Source organism: Macadamia integrifolia, unplaced genomic scaffold (assembly GCF_013358625.1).
Source record: "Macadamia integrifolia cultivar HAES 741 unplaced genomic scaffold, SCU_Mint_v3 scaffold1941, whole genome shotgun sequence".
Taxonomy (NCBI): Eukaryota; Viridiplantae; Streptophyta; class Magnoliopsida; order Proteales; family Proteaceae; genus Macadamia; species Macadamia integrifolia.
Genome location: NW_024868429.1, coordinates 11994 through 29744, shown reverse-complemented (window position 1 = coordinate 29744; position 17751 = coordinate 11994).

Genomic DNA, 17751 nt, shown 5'->3' with positions numbered 1-17751 from the left:
TAGTGTTTTCCATATCATAGTCATATCCACCATCATCATCATCATCTAATGGGTAGGGATAAAGAGCTGACTCATCCTCCTCATTGGAGTCTTCAACCTCAGCTACTGCATTAACCCTCTGCTTATGCGGACAAGACTTAGCAAAATGTCCTATCTCTTGACAATGGAAACACTGTACCTTATTACTACCTATCATGGGTGCCTTTCCTTTATGATCAGCTCGTGGAGGAAAAGTGGATTTTGGAGGTGTTGAGCTACTAGGTTTAGTGGCCGGAAAATTCTTCTTTACCTCCCCAGCTTGGAAACCAAACCTTCTAACTGGCTGTGCTAGAAGCTCCTCTGCTCGTAGGGCCTTGTCAAAACAATCCCTCACTGAGTGCACTTCAACAACTCCGATACCCCTGTTGATTTCAACTCGTAATCCCAGTCGAAACCGAGATAACAGTTGCCTTTCATTCTCCCTTATGCCTGTACGAGAATAAAGTGCGTCAAACTTGTTCATGTACTCGGCAACAGTCATAGACCCTTGACGAAGAGAGTTCAGCTGGTCTTGTATGCGAGCTCTGAAGTTGCGTGGCAAGTATTTATCTGATAACTCAAGCTTCATCTCTTCCCAACTAGTAGGTTCTCTACCACGGTCTTCCAACTCTAGCTCATAGGTCCTCCACCACTCACGAGCAGCCCCAACTAGCTTAGCACGAGCTAGTTTCATCTTCCGTTCCTCAGGTAACTCATAATAGTCAAAATAGTCGTCTAGTGCCACTACCCAATCATAGAACAATTGGGGGTCATATCTCCCATCAAACTCCTTCAGATCGAGCTTGACCTTCTGTGAATCTCCAGAATACCTCTGTTGCACGGGACGCTCAGTCTCAAAATATCCTCTTACATGCTCTTCAAAAGTAGGTTGTGCTACCGGAACCCTCTGTGGTGCTCTCAAATTAGGGTTTGCTCTCCTATTAGCCAACTGAGTAACCACATTCATTGGAGTGTCCACTTCGGGTGTTGTACGTGAACTGCCAGTAGGCTGTTGGGGTGGGGTCTCTTCATTCAACAACCTGGCATCCAATTCAGCCTTCAACTCAGCCTTCAATTCAGTCCGTAAGGTTTGCTGTTCAGCCCTCATCTCAGTCCTCATAGTCTGTAGCATCTCCATAAGAGAAGCTAGGGTAGGGGTGTTGTTCCCAGCCATGCTCTGATACCACTTAATGTAAGAATGGATTTGACAAGTCAAACCAGCCCCAAACTGCAGGAACTTTTAAACTAAGAACAACCAAAACCAATAGCAAACTTATAGCAGAAAATCAGACTTCAGCCACAAACCAGAATTGATAAACGATCTCAATGAACAGTAACCAAAAGCGAAATAAATCAGCAGCAGTCTTAGGATTAAACCAGAAATTTTAATAACAATATAACACCTCCCGTAGGTTCAGATCAGAGATGCTAATAGTCCAGAATGTCACAGTAACACAGAACAGAAAACAGAATCTAAATCTGTGCAGGTTTTGACAATCGACCAGAATTGCTTGACAGTTCACTTCAGCAGATCCAGTGGTCTGATTGACCCCAAAATTGGATCGATCCTTCCTCTGGATAGGATTATCCTTCAGTCAAAATATGGAGGCCATCGGATGGCTGGTTCTCCAAAAAAAACTAGGCCGATAGGAAGGAACACAGAAAAAACCAACCCAGAAATTTCTGCAGAAAAATTCAGATTACTTGCCTGTACTGCTGAAGAAGATAATCCAATAAGAGAACCAGAAAAGAAAAGACCCACCCGGACTTCTCGCCGCAGAGTGTCGATCGGATCACACACCAATCCCTAACCCTTGATCAAACACAAAGGTATAGCCATGGAGAAAACCCAGCGGCAGCAGCATAAAGCTTCTTCTTTTTTTAATTGTAAAAATCGTGGCTCATTAAAGGAGCCATAGCTTTATTTATAATAGTGATAGGGGTTACATAAAAATAGAAACTAACTTTAGTTTCCAAAAACTGAAATAGGAAACTAAAAATTAGAAACTCAACTAGTTACTAAATCTGAAAATAGAAACTTACAAAATAGAAAGTCTTGTGACTGAAAATTAGAAACTAATTTAAGACTGAAAATTAGAAACTAAATAACCCCATCTAAAAAGGAAACTAAAGAAAAAGGAAACAAATCATTGAATCCCGTATGCAACCTTAGAACCCCTAGTTTAGATCCATAAAAGTAGCCCAATATACTCCAAACCACATGGACTGAAGGCCCAACACGTATACAACCCAACCCTAAGCTTATTTCTAATAAAACAAGCCTAGTTTGGTGAAGAATCTGCATCAACTCTCCCCGGCTTGGAAACATTCGACTCCGACGAATGGATAAGGGACATGTAACGCTCATACAAGTCGGGATCAAGTCTCTTGAAATCATCAGCATGAATCCAAGTACAGTCACTACGGGGACGACCTTTCCACTTGACAAGAAAAGTGTGATAACCGGTGCCACGGCGGGAGGTCTTGTAATTATCATCCAAGACGTCTTCAATAACTTCAGAAGTGGGTGGCTTCAGTTGAGGCAACCTCAGCATTTGCTCCGAGTCTCCATCATCTGAATGATGCCCAACATAAAGGTGAAGATCAGCCACATTAAACACGTTGCTTATGGTCATGTCATCAGGCAACTCAAGCACATAAGCGTTAGGTCCTATATGTTTCAGCACCTTGTAGGGACCCATCTTTTGTGGATGTAGCTTGGTATTGACACCTGTCTGAAACCGTTCAGGATTTACTCTAATCATCACCTTGTCCCCGGGTTTGAACTCCACATAACGCCGATGACGATCAGCAGAAGCCTTATACACCTCATTGTTCAAGGCAATACATCGTCGGACGTTGGCATGCACCTCAGTGATATGACGTAAGAACTCATCAGCTTCAATACTAACTCGAGCCTGGGGTGGGAGTGACATAAGGTCAATAGGCCGCTTAGGTTGGACTCCAAGCAAGATCTCAAAAGGAGTACGACCTGTTGTCCTATTCACTGAGCTGTTGTAGGCAAATTCTGCAATGTCAAGAATAGAAGGCCATGTCTTCTCATAGTCTCGAACCAAACACCTCAACAAGTTTCCCAAGCTACGGTTCACCACCTCTGTCTGTCCGTCTGTCTGTGGATGAAATGCAGTTGAAAAGTTCAGCTTTGTATTTGTCTTCAACCACAATGTCTTCCAAAAATAACTCATAAACTTAACGTCACGGTCATATACAATACTAGTTGGCAGCCCATGTAGTCGTACTACTTCCTTGAAGAAGAGCTTTGCAACCTGATAAGCATTAAAAGTCTTACGACAAGGTATAAAATGAGCCATCTTAGAGAAACGGTCCACAACCACCATGCTAACATCAAGCCACAGTGCATGAGGAACAGGTAGTGGAGAGTATAAACCTGTGTTCTGTTTTCCCCCTTTTGCCAACTGACATACACGGCATCTCTTGATCACATGATCGACATCCTTTGCAATGCATGGCCAATAATATCGATCAGTCACCTGTGCAAGAGTCTTATCTTTCCCAAAATGTCCTCCTAATCCTCCTCCATGTAACTCTCGTATGATGTGATGACGTAGGGAAGAGTTTGGGATACAAAGCCGTGTGCCAAAGAACAAGTACCCATCATGAATAGAGTACTTTAAGTGCTGCCCACCTTGTTGTAACTCTATAAAGATAGTGCTGAAATCAGAATCAGATGTGTACTCACCCCGTATCTAATCTATGTTAATAACATGGGCTGAAAATGTGTTAAGTGTGAGCACTTTCCGGCTAAGTACATCAACCACTGTATTTTCTTTTCCCGCCTTGTACTTCATAGCAAATACAAACTCCTGCAAGTAGGCTACTCATTTGCCATGTCTGTAGCTAATCGACTTCTGTGAGTGAAGGTGCTTCAAGACCTCATGATCAGTGTACAAAATGAACTCCTTACCAATGAGGTAGTGCCTCCAATGGTGTAGCACTTGGACGACTGCATACAACTCCAGATCATAAGTCGAATAGCGCTTCTTGGCCTCATTTAATTTTTCACTATGAAAGGCGATGGGGTGTCCTCCTTGCATTATCACTCCTCCTAGCCCAACATGTGAAGCAGCTGTAGCTACCTCAAATACTTTGTTAAAATCTGGTAGGCGTAGGATGGGTGCCTCAATCATCTTCCTCTTCACAAGAGCGAAGGCTTTGGTTGCTGCAGCTGTCCATTCAAACTTCCCTTTACTCGACTTCATACATTCAATGATGGGTGCCATTACTGCACTGAAGTTCCGAATAAATCTCCTGTAGAAGGAAGCCAACCCATGGAAGCTACGGACTTCTGTTAGAGTCTTAGGTGTGGGCCAATCAGTGATGCTCTTGATCTTCTTCGGATCAGCTTCAACCCCTTTTGATGACACTATAAATCCAAGGAATACAACCTTGAGCAGCATGAAGGAACACTTCTTGAGATTAATGTATAACTTCTCAGCACGGAGTACTCTCAAGACTTGCCTCAAGTGATCCTGATGCTCTTCTTGGTTCTTACTGTATACCAGAATGTCATCAAAATAAACAACCAAAAAGCGACCAATGAAGGGATGAAGAACCTGTGTCATCACCCTCATAAAAGTACTAGGTGCATTTGTCAGACCGAACGGCATGACTTTCCACTCATATAAGCCATCCTTGGTCTTAAAGGCGGTCTTCCACTCATCCCCAGAACGGATGCGAATCTGATGATAGCCACTCCTCAAATCGAACTTGGAAAAGACCTTTGCCCCGGACAGCATATCCAACATATCATCTAGTCGTGGTATAGGAAACCTATACTTGACTGTTATCTTGTTGATAGCACGGCTGTCCACACACATACGCCAAGAACCATCCTTCTTTGGCGTGAGTAAAGCTGGTACTGCACAAGGACTTAAGCTCTCCTCAATCAAGTCCTTATGTAGTAACCCATCCACTTGCCGTTTCAGCTCGGAATGCTCAGTAGGACTAAGTCTGTAAGCAGGAAGGTTGGGTAAAACCGAACCAGGTACCAAGTCAATTGTATGTTGTATGTCTCTCATGGGAGGCAACTCATCTGGGAGATCATCAGGGATTAAGTCAGAAAAATCAGACAGGAGCTCTCTAATAGGTGCACTATACGTTACCTCAGGTTGGGGAGTGACTTCCCTAGTAACAAGTGCCATAACCATTCCAGTCTCATAACTTGTACGTAAGACCTGTTTATGGGAAATAGTTAGCAACTCCTTTGTGGGCAGAGCTAGTACCTTCTCATTGTCAATGCCCTTCTGATTTGGCCTTAATGATCTCTTCCGCCGTATTTCAGCCGGCACATTTACAGGATAGAAAGTTGTAGGAACACCCTTCCAAATGAAAGTACACAGATTCTTCTTTTCTCCAACCATGGCATCATTGTCATACATCCAAGGACGACCAAGCAATACATCTGTGAGTTTCATTAGGATCACATCACACCAAACTTTCTCTTTATATTGGTATAGTTTCAAAGGAACTGAGCACCTCTTATTCACCTCTAAGGTATTACCATTCAACAAGGATACTTTATAAGGCTGAAGATGTGGGTCAGCTTTCAAGGTTGCTTTCTTCACAAAGGCTTCAGAAACAACGTTGACACAACTGCCACTATCAATGATAATCTGACAAGTATGCTCACCTGACTTCATACGGCTGTAGAATATGCAGTTACATCGCCAATCCTCTCCTTTGGTTTCAACCACCAATATGCGAGTAACAATATTTATTCCCTGGGTATCATCCTTATTAGTGTTTTCCATATCATAGTCATATCCACCATCATCATCATCATCTAATGGGTAGGGATAAAGAGTTGACTCATCCTCCTCATTGAAGTCTTCAACCTCAGCTACTGCATTAACCCTCTGCTTATGCGGACAAGACTTAGCAAAATGTCCTATCTCTTGACAATGGAAACACTGTACCTTATTACTACCTGTCATGGGTGCCTTTCCTTTATGATCAGCTCGTGGAAGAACAGTGGACTTTGGAGGTGCTGAGCTACTAGGTTTAATAGCTGGAAAATTCTTCTTTACCTCCCCAGCTTGGAACCCAAACCTTCTAACTAGCTGTGCTAGAAGCTCCTTTGCTCATAAGGCCTTATCAAAATAATCCCTCACTAAGTGCACTTCAACAACTCCGATACCCCTGTTGATTTCAGCTCGCAATCCCAGTCGAAACCGAGATAACAGTTGCCTTTCATTCTCCCTTATGCCTGTACGAGAATAAAGTGCGTCATACTTGTTCATGTACTCGGCAACAGTCATAGACCCTTGACGAAGAGAGTTCAGCTGGTCTTGTATGCGAGCTCTGAAGTTGCGTGGCAAGTACTTATTTGATAACTCAAGCTTCATCTCCTCCCAACTAGTAAGTTCTCTACCACGGTTTTCTAACTCTAGCTCACAGGTCCTCCACCACTCACGAGCAGCCCTAACTAGCTTAGCACGAGCTAGCTTCATCTTTCGTTCCTCAGATAACTCATAATAGTCAAAATAGTCGTCTAGAGCCACTACCCAATCATAGAACAATTGAGGGTCATATCTCCCATCAAACTCCTTCAGATCGAGTTTGACCTTCTGTGAATCTCCAGAAAACCTCTGTTGCACAGGATGCTCAGTCTCAAAATATCCTTTTACATGCTCTTCAACAATAGGTTGTGCTATCGGAACCCTCTGTGGTGCTCTCAGATTAGGGTTTGCTCTCATGTTAGTCAACTGAGCAACTACATTCAATGGGGTTTCTACTTCAGGTGTTGTATGTGAATCGCCAGTAGGCTGTTGTGGGGTCTCTTCATTCAACAACCTGGCATCCAATTCAGCCTTCAATCCAGCCTTCAATTCAGTCCGTAAGATTTGTTGTTCAGCCTTCATCTCAGTCCTCATAGTCTGTAGCATCTCCATAAGAGAAGCTAGGGTGGGGGTGTTGTTCCCAGCCATGCTCTGATACCACTTAATGTAGGAATGGATTTGACAACCAAACCAGCCCCAAACTGCAGGAACTTTTAAACTAAGAACAACCAAAACCAATAGCAAACTTATAGCAGAAAATCAGACTTTGGCCACAAACCAGAATTGATAAACGATCTCAATGAACAGTAACCAAAAGCGAAATAAATCAGCAGCAGTCTTAGGATTAAAACAGAAATTTTAATAATATAACACCTCCAGCAGGTTCAGATCACAGATGCTAATGGTCCAAAATGTCACAGTAACACATAACAGAAAACAGAATCTAAATCTGTGCAGATTTGACAATCGGCCAGAACTGCTTGACAGTTCACTTCAATAGATCCAGTGGTATGATTGAGCCCAAAATTCGATCGATCCTCCCTCTAGATAGCATTATCCTTCGATCAGAATATGGAGGCCATCGGATGGCTGGTTCTCCAAAAACAGCTAGGCCGATAGGAAGGAAAACAAAGAAAACCAACCCAGAAATTTACAGAGAAGTTTGATCACTTACCTGAACTGTTGGAGAAGAGAATCCAATAAGAAAACCAGATAAGAAAAGACCCACCTGGACTTCTCGCCGCAGAGTGTCGATCGGATCACACACCAATCCCTAACCCTTGATCAGACACAAAGGTATAGCCATGGAGAAAACCCAGCGGCAGCAGCATGAAGCTTCTCTTTTTTTTTTAATTGTAAAAATCGTCCCCCTATGATGAGAGCTCTCCTTTATTTATAATGATGGGGAGGGTTTACAAGTAATAGTAACTCAGAGTTACTAAATCTGAGTTACTAAAAATTGATTACAAGAAGTTACTAAAAACTGGAAATTAAAATCTAATGAAAATAGAAACTAGTCTAGACAGAAATTAGAAATTAACAATGACTTAAAATTAGAAACTAATTTAGGTATTGAAATTAGAAACTAAATAACCCCATCTAAAAAGGAAACTATAGAAAAGGAAACAAATCACTGAATCCCGTATGCAACCTTAGAACCCCTAGTTTAGACCCATAAAAATAGCCCAATACATTCCAAACCACATGGACTGAAGGCCCAACACGTATACAACCCAACCCTAAGCTTATTCCTAATGAAACAAGCCTAGTTTGGTGAAGAATCTGCATCATTAATTTGCAACACAGTACGCAATTAAGGATTTAGGGCTTCTCAAATATTTCCTTGGTATTGAAGTTGCTCAATCTAACAAGGGCATTTTCATCTCACAACGGAAATATGTCTTGGATCTTCTTAGTGAAATAGGCATGCTTGGGTGTAAACCTACAAACTCTCCTATTGACGCAAATCATTATCTTAGCAGTGACGATGGAGATCTAACTGATCAAGAAAGGTATCAGAAACTTGTTGGCAAGCTGATTTATCTTTCTCACACCCATACTGACACTGCATATTCCGTATGCATTGTGAGTCGATTCTTCCATGCTCTGTTGTCTACTCACCTTGAAGCAATGTACTGCATCCTGAGATACTTGAAATCTGCTCCTGGAAAGGGACTATTGTTCTCGACCAACAACAATACCAGACTCAAGGCCTTTACTGATGTTGATTGGGCACGTTCTATTAATGATCGTCGCTCTACTTCTGGTTATTGCACTTTCCTAGCACTTTCCTAGGTTGAATACAATGCTATGGCTCAAGGGGTTTCTGCTTGTCTGGCTCAGGGTTTTTCTCAATGATCTTGGGATTGCTACTGTTGGTCCTATGTGGCTCTATTGTGACAATAAGGCTACTATCAGTATTACTCATAACCTGGTTCAACACGACTGAACAAAGCATATTGAGATTGACCAGCATTTTATAAAGGGGAAGTAGAACAAGGTTCCATTTGTATTCTATTTGTCACTTCAGAAAATCAGTTAGCTTATCAAAAGGTTTATATTGTAAGGTTTTTCATCCTCAATTCTGCAAGTTGGGCATGTGTGATATACACCAACTTGAGGGGGAGTGTTGAAGTGTCTAACTTCAATTAATCTAGACCTGTGACTCATCCTTATGCTAGCTGTAACCCTAATCTTTTATTATAAATAAAGCTGGTCTCTGTCATATTAGACAAGTCAAATCATTCTCTCATATTTTATATTCCAACTAGTTGTTTGGCACAAGAGTCTAGGGAAGGATCGCCGCTAGGAAAGGAACTGATCCCCAGAATTTCAGGTTGAAAGAAGATTTATCAAGAGAAATTGAACTCTCTTTGGGAGGCCTCACAGTCGCTGAAACAGAGTACACTAGGAGACAAAGAAACAACAACAACAACGACAACAAGAAGAAGAAGAAATAGGAATGATACGAGCAGCTATCACAGATCACCAGGGCAGCAAACAAAGCCCATCGCAGGGAGCACAGATCAGCAGGCTTCATAAAAAAAATCTTTGTTTTTATATTTTATCAAGAAGGAATGTGCATCCTAACAAAACAGAGGGTAGCAGTGGAAGACAGTAGAAACAATATCTGATGGATTTTATTTTTCTCTTCTTCATCTCTCTGATACTGCACTTTTATCAGTGGTTCGCAGCAGTGGGAGACCCTAGCAGGAACCAGATCAGCAGCAAACGATAGCAGGTACGAAAATAGATATAGAAAGAAGAAACCCCAGTAACAAGAGTGCAAAAGGTTTAAGGTTTCATATACACACACACACACACATATGTTGATGTATACATTGACGCTGCCCTTACCTAATAGTTAGAGCTTTTAGGTGAAACGATAGCGAACACTTTCATTATTTACTTTCCTTATAATCAGACTAATACTCTTAGTAGGTTTCCTACTAAGAGTCAATTGCTTTCTGCTATAAATATTCGGGATAGACTACGGTAGGTATATACTGATTCCCATTGTGTTCTAGCTCTCTCCCGCTTCAACATCTCCATCGTTCTCTCTCCTCTTCTCCCCCTCTACTTCTTTTCTTCTTCTTCTTCTCGGGTCCTGGTTGTCAAGATCAAGTTTTGTTCAATGGAATCAAAGCTATGACGAAGAACAAGAAACATATATACATATATTGTTGTAATATGGGTACAAGGGTAAATATGTCCTTGGGGGAGATTTTTTTTTTGGTGAATATTAAATGCATTAAAAGAAGAGGGAGGGAGAATATGGCCCCAGAGGGAAAATTACAAATCCAATAAGGGTAACAAAAGCCCAAAAAAGACTATAACCAAGGCCCACATGAGCTTAAAGACTCAAAAACATGTTATTAACATGCCTATTACAACCGAAAGCCCACATGGGCTAAAGACAAAAGAAGGAAGCCCATTACAAGCAAGGGCAACCAAGTAAAATCCAATTAAGGTTCCACAAACCCTAACAACCTATCTCATATCTTCATCTTCTCAGCACCCAAGATAGCAACGCGGTCAAGAGGGAAGCCATGGAGGCAAGCGTTGGCCTTGCGGAGGGCCACGGCCAAGCAGGTAGCTGGCCGAGAAGAGGTGACAGCCACGATGGAGGGCATCGGCCTTGCAGAGGGCAATGGCGAAGCAGCCGCTGGCCGAGCATAGATGACAGCCTGATAGGCTGCTGGTCACGAAGCTGGCAGCAAATCGGTGTTAGCCTAGCAAGCCAGGCACTTCAGGCGGTAGTTGGCCTTGCGAGGTTGGCTGGCGACCAAGCAGCGGCAGTGCAAGACGGCGATTAGGGGAGAGAGTAGGCGAACGGAATTAGAGGCGTCGAGGCTGGTGGTTGAGTGGGAAACTAAATGAGCCTAGACAGGCCTAGCTGTGATGGTGACCTACGGGCTGACGGCCAAGTCGCAACTCTAACTAACGATGCTCCAACCTAAGATGAAGAAGCAGAGAATGGGAGGTGAGGAGGAAGAGAGGGACAAAATGAAGAGAAAGAGAGCGCAGGACACAGAGAGAGAGAGAGAGAGAGAGAGAGAGAGGGAAAGAAGGGAGGGTTGCTCCAACCTCCAAAGCAACGGCTGCTGGAGATTCTACTATAGTTTTTGTTTCGGTATCAGTGTGAGCATTCCTCACATTCGATTATGGTATCAGAGCAGTGAATTCATCCTTGGGATCTCTACCCTAGCCCTTTTTTCTCTCACCATCTCCGTTCACTTCCACCTCTTCCTTCCACCACCACCTTCTCTCTCCTTCTCCCTACTCTCAATAAGCCTCTCCTAGATCACCAAGAGCCTTCTTCACATTTGGGCTCTCAGATCTCTTTCCTATGATCTGAGAGGCCCTCTCCCCCAATTGATTTTTATTTTTTAGGGTTTTTGCCGAAATCGATTTTGATGTCAATGTTTTTCTCTCTCCATTTGATCAACCTATCTTTGATGGTTCTTTGAGTAGCTATTATTGTGGTCTATGTTAGCCACCTTTACTTATTGTATGGTTCATTTTCCACAAGGAAGCCAAAATCGATTAATCAGGGTTTTCCTCCCTTTATCGATTTTTGGGTTCCAAGGTTTTCACCCTATTTTTTGGGTATCGATGCTATCTGTGATTGGTGATACAAGGCTTTATGGCTTGTTCTAGTCATCTATCTTCATCCATGTGTACTTCTCTTGCGTGGTCGCTATGTCAGAATTTACCACTGAATTGACTGGATTTGAAGGAGCTAGTATTAGAGCACAATAGTCTTGCAACTTCCTTGTTTGCTATGTTCGTCTAGATGGGAAAATTATTTGATGTGGTCATGTTCTTGCTATCACTCCATTAATGCCCATGGTTGTGCGGCTTATCTGAAAAGCGCAACAGTCCAACCAAGTACTCTTGGTCCTACTGGGACAAAGTGGAGTTATGATGACCATGGCTTTTCTTCTGAACTCTATGCAACCACAAATTGCTTATGGTTAGCTTCTCTTGGATACTGCAGCTAAGATTTGGAAGGCAGCTCATAACACATACTCTCAAGTTGGGAATGCTGCCCAGGTTTATGATTTGCGCAAGCGCCTACATGAAACCAAGCAAAAGGACCTCACCTTGTTTTAGTACTATACTGAGCTGTCCACCATGTGGCAGGAGCTTGACTTTTATGACACCTACCAGGCTTCTTGTGTTGTTGATGCTGCTAGCTTCAAGAAACGTGAGGATCAATTTTGTGTCCTAATAAAATAAAGGAAAATTTACCGTGCCACCCCCTTGGAGAATGCCACAATGATAAGACCACCCCCTCTGTTTCACCAAATTATTCTCGGACCCCCTACCGTCAGTCACTGTTAAGGAATATACTATAATTGCTGATGTCAGCAACTATATTTTATTTTAAATACCAAAATGCTCTTATGAAATAGGAACTCCTTACTGTCTACAGCTTCATTCACCCATCTGTGACACTCGATTTGCCCTGTTCCTTCGTCAAGGGTGAAAGCAATATCTGTAACCCTTTCTACTTGAGCGCAAGGACGATGTAAGATTCGACTAAAGCCCTAGGCTTTAGCAGGTCGGGTCTAAATTCGACTAAAACCCTAGTCTTCTCCCTCCTTCCTCTTCCCTTCCCCCCCTTATTTTCTCGCCTCCTCTATTTCAGGGATGAACTTGGCGTCGGCGTTAGCAGGAGAGCGTCACCTCTAGGCCGCTCAGGACTTGGAAGCGGGGAACGTAGGGTCCACCTCTAACTCCGCTCCGACGAGTCCTCCGGCGATGATGGGTATTATTGCAACTATCTCCCTCCTTTTGACTGGCCGAAGAGCATCAACAAGCAAGCATAGAAGAGTACAAGGAAAAAATAAGTTAAGACTTTAAAAATTAATAATAAACATAGAAAATAGGGATAATTAAAGAATTTATACTCCTGATCGCAAGTAAACACTTTTATTCTTTAAAATTCTCTTCTTTTTCTTCTCCTCCACTTCCTCTTCCTCTTCCTCTGTCGTCGTCGCGTTCTTCTTCCTCTGTTTTGTTTCTTTCTTCAAAGCTTCATTCAATTGAGCTCCCAATGACTGGACTGGAAAGGGGACCGGAATATACTACCGGATATTCCCAAAATCAAATCGATAGGTTTTTTGGTATAATAGTTAAAATAAGAGTTTTTTTAATGGTAAGGGTATAATGGTCAATATAACTCCACACTTAACTTTGATTGACGTTAGGGGGTCTGAGAATAATTTAGTAAAACAGAGGGGGTGGTCTTATCATTGAGGCATTCTCCAGGGGGTGGCACGGCAAATTTCCCTAAAATAAATCCTCCATTTATGTTGATACACTAATATTTGGGGCTCTTCCTGTTGTACTTCTATTCATGGTTATCGTTGGTTTGTGATCTTTATTGACTGCCACACATGGATGCATGGATATATTTGATGTGCCATAAGAGTGAGGTGTTCTAGTGCTTTCAACTCTTTCACAACATGTTTCTTACACAATTTAACTCCACCATCAAGATTCTACATAGTGACAATGGTAAGGAATATATGGAGGGTTCATTCCAGTCCTACCTTGCTGCCCATGGAATTCTTCATCAAATCAGTAGTGTTGATACACCGGCTCAAAATGGTGTAGCTGAACGCAAGAACAAACACCTCTTATAAGTGGCCCGTGCTCTTCTCTTTGAGATGAATGTCCCTTCTAGGTATTGGAGTGATACTGTGATGGCTACTGCTTATCCCATCAATCAGATGCCCACTCGTGTGCTTGATTTTAAAGCTCCCACTTCAATTCTCCAAGGTTCCTTCACATTTCTTATACATCCAAAAGTCTCTGGCTGTGTTTGTTTTGCTCGGAATCATGTCCATGGCAAGTTGGATCACGAGGACTCAAGTGTGTGTGTGTTGGCTACTCTGCTACCCAAAAAGGGTACTAGTGCTATTATCCACCAACTCGTTAGATGTCGCGTTTTATGAATCTACTGCTTACTTCTCTCCAACACCTCTTCGTTGCGGGAATTCTTCTCTGTTTGGTGATGTGCTGTCTCTGGTTGTTCCTATCCTTGAAACTAGTCCTCTTGATACTTCTCTTCAGGGGGAGACACCAATTCAACCCACATCATCTTTACCCATGAAAGTGTACATTCGTCAAAATCATGACCAGCTAATATATACCACCAGAACGGCACCAGCCCCATCAAGTCAATTTGCCATCTCTTAATCCAAACCCTAACTCTCTACCAGGTAATGCTTTTAATGCTCCTATTGTTTCTGATTCACTTTCTGACCCCTCTCTCAATTTACCTATTGTCGTTCGAAAGGGAACGAGAGATTGTACACAACATCATGTTGCTAAGATTGTTTCTTATGACTCTCTTTCTCCTTCATATCGTACCTTTGTGTCCTCCTTGTCTTTTGTTTCCATTCCTCAGCATTGGCAGGAAGCAAGTAAAGAGCCGCGATGAAATGCGGCCATGGCTGATGTGATGCAAGCTCTGAAAAAGAATGACATTTAGGACTTGGCACCTCTTCCTCCCCAAAAGAGGACAGTAAGTTGCAAGTGGGTCTTTACTAAACAGAACATGGATGGACCTGTAGACAAATACAAGGCATGGCTGGTTGCTAGAGGATATACTCAGACCTGTAGCCTCGATTACCTGGGGACATTTGCTCAAGTGGAAAAAATGAAAACCATTAGTGTGTCTCTCTTGGGCAGTGAACCTCGGATGGGACTTCCAACAACTTGACATCAAGAATGCGTTCCTCCACAATGAACTGGCAGAGGAAGTAAAAATGGAAATATTCCTCCTGAGTTCTCTTGTGCAAAACCAAGGGCAAGGTTAGTAAAGCTCAAGCAAGTATTATATGGGTTAAAGCAATCTCCATGTGCCTAGTTGGGAGATTTCACAAGGCCGTGGTATCTGTTGGTTACTCCGAAAGCAATGCTGATCATATCCTGCTCATCAAGATATCTGGTTCCAAGATCGCCATCCTCATCGTGTACGTTGATGACATTGTTGTCACTGGGGACGACATAGGAAATTCCTTGTTTGAAGATCTACCTAGGTCAGGAGGTTGCCTGTTCCACCAAGGGTATTTTTTGTCTCAGTAGAAGTACACTCTCGCTCTCTTATCCACAACGAGATTGCTCAGATGTGAGCCTACAAATACTCCCCTAGAAGCAAATGTTTAGCTCTCCGGTAAGAATGGCAATCCAGTGGATAAGGGGCAGTTTCAGCGATTGGTTGGAAAGCTGATTTATCTAGCCCATACTCGTACAGTAATTGCCTTTGCAGTTAGCTCGCTAAGCCAGTATATGCACAATCCTTATTCTACACACTTAGAGGTTGTATTTTGGATCCAGCACTACCTAAAATCTGCACTAGGAAAGGGGATCCTTTGATCTTCTCACGGTCATCTCAAAGTTGAGGCCTTTACTGATGTTGATTGGGCCAGCTCCCAAGATGATCGGCGATCCACTATAGGTTATGGTACTTTTGTGGGATGCAACTTGGTTACTTGGAGTAAGAAGCAAGTTGTAGTGGCTTGATCCAGTGTTGAAGCTGAATTTTGCACCATGTCTCATGGCATTTGTGAGCTGATGTGGCCTCAAGGATTCCTGAAAGATTTGGTTTTTCTTGTTCCACTACCTATGATGATGTACTGTGATAGTAAGTCTGCCATCAGTATTGCTCACCATCCAGTTCAGAACGACCTCACCAAGCATGTTAAGATCGATAGTCACTTCATTAAGGAGAAGCTCGACCAGGGGCTGATTTTCCCTTTGTCTGTTCTGGAGATCAGCTAGCAGACGTCTTCACAAAGGGATTATGTAGTAAACTATTTTATCCTACAATGTGCAATTTGGGCATGTGTGACATATATGCACCAACTTGAGGGGGAGCATTGTAATATGGGTATAAGGGTAAATATGTCCTTAGGTATATTACTTAAAGATATAACAATACTTGTACATATAAGTCACTTATTATAAATAAAGGGGCTATCACATTGACAAACCAAGCATTCCTCACCGATCATAAAGGAAAGTAAACTACAACTACAAATCATAGCCTAAAGAAGGACAAAGTAAACTACAACTACAACTCATATCTGAACAATTACAACATAGCAAGAACACTACCCCTCATGGTAACAATGACTCTTATCACCCACAGTAGCAGTCTTTAACAGGGATGAAGTTAGTACACAGGATTAATAGTTAAGTGTCTGAGTTAATTTAGGATACTTAATAGCTTTTAAGAGTTTTGTTTTGAGTTTATTAAGTCAAAACAGTATAAGAGAGTGACTAGGCATTCTTTTATAAATCAGTATAGAAAATTTTGATGGTTACATATATGTATACACCCCACCATCAATTGGACATGTTTTGAGTAAAGAATTTTGAGTATTTTCAAGAGTTTTAAAGCTGCTGAGCTGTGCATGCAGGATTGGAATTCTAGAACTGATCTCCCTCCTAATTCCATTCATCTTCCTTCTCGGGTGTGATCTTTCCTCCCTATTCTCTTCTATTATTCTTCCTATTTCTCATTATTACTTTTTATAATCTGTAGCAGCCCTTGTTTTCTTCTAAGTTTCAGATTGCATTATTCTTCTTATATCTCTCCAGTTAGTGATATGTATTGTCAGTACATCAGTTTCGGATACATTTCCCTCTAGATATCTGGCGTCAATTTCTGATTCCAGCAACTAGAATTCTAGACTTCTAGTTAAATATCCTAGAACCACTAGGAGTTTTCTGTGCTAGTCAGACCACTTCTCTGTTTTCAGAGATAATTTGCAGAGTTATTCTTTTGGTTCTGACTAATACTCAACCTGAGTCTAGCCTATTCTGATTTGACTGTTTGGATTTACAAACTTTCTCCTATTTCTGGCCTATATTTCTCTGTTTCTTCAATCCTACCTGTAATAGTCTCTTTCTGGATTTTCCTGGTTCAGGATAAGCCAACTTAACCTAAACTGTACCATAGTTTTTAAGGCGCTGGTAAGGCGTCCTTTGGTAGTAAGGCAGTCCGCCGACTCACGAGAAGTGTGAAAGGCGACCGCCTTATACACTAAGTCGCCTAAGGCGACGCCTTATGTATGAGGTGGTCGCCTTATGTACTCGCTATTTTAAAAATAAAATCTAAAATTGTTTTGCTGAAGATTCCAAATTACATTTTCTCATTGGCAGGTGTATAAGTTTTGATGCACATGTGATGCATTGGATCGAATTTTTTTTTTTAAAACACATTATCACATCCGCAGGACCGACAACTGAATGCTTCTTGTCTTATATTTTTTTTGTTCACGTATATCTTCAATATATCATAATTACTGGAAATATTTGAAAATAGGTTACTGTGAATTAGAACTTTATAACACCATACGTCAGAATATGCTATCCCGCAATGCAAGAGTTGACGTACCTTACCTTATCCGGACCAGATCATCGGTTACTATTTTTTTTTTTTAAACAAATTTTAAAATTGCTTGATGAAGATTCCAAATTACATATTCTAATTGGGAGGTGTATAAGGTCTGATGCACATATGATGCATTGGATCAATTTTTTTTTTTAAACAAATTTTAAAATTGAAAACAAATTTTAAAATTGCTTGATGAAGATTCCAAATTACATATTCTAATTGGGAGGTGTATAAGGTCTGATGCACATGTGATGCATTGGATCATTTTTTTTAACAAATTTTAAAATTGTTTGATGAAGATTCCAAATTACATATTCTAATTGGGAGGTGTATAAGGTCTGATGCATATGTGAAGCATTGGATCAATTTTTTTTTTAAAATAAATTTTAAAATTGCTTGATGAAGATTCTAAATTACATATTCTCATTGGGAGGTGTATAAGTCTGATGCACATGTGATGCATTGGATAAAAAATCATATAAAAAATAAAAACCC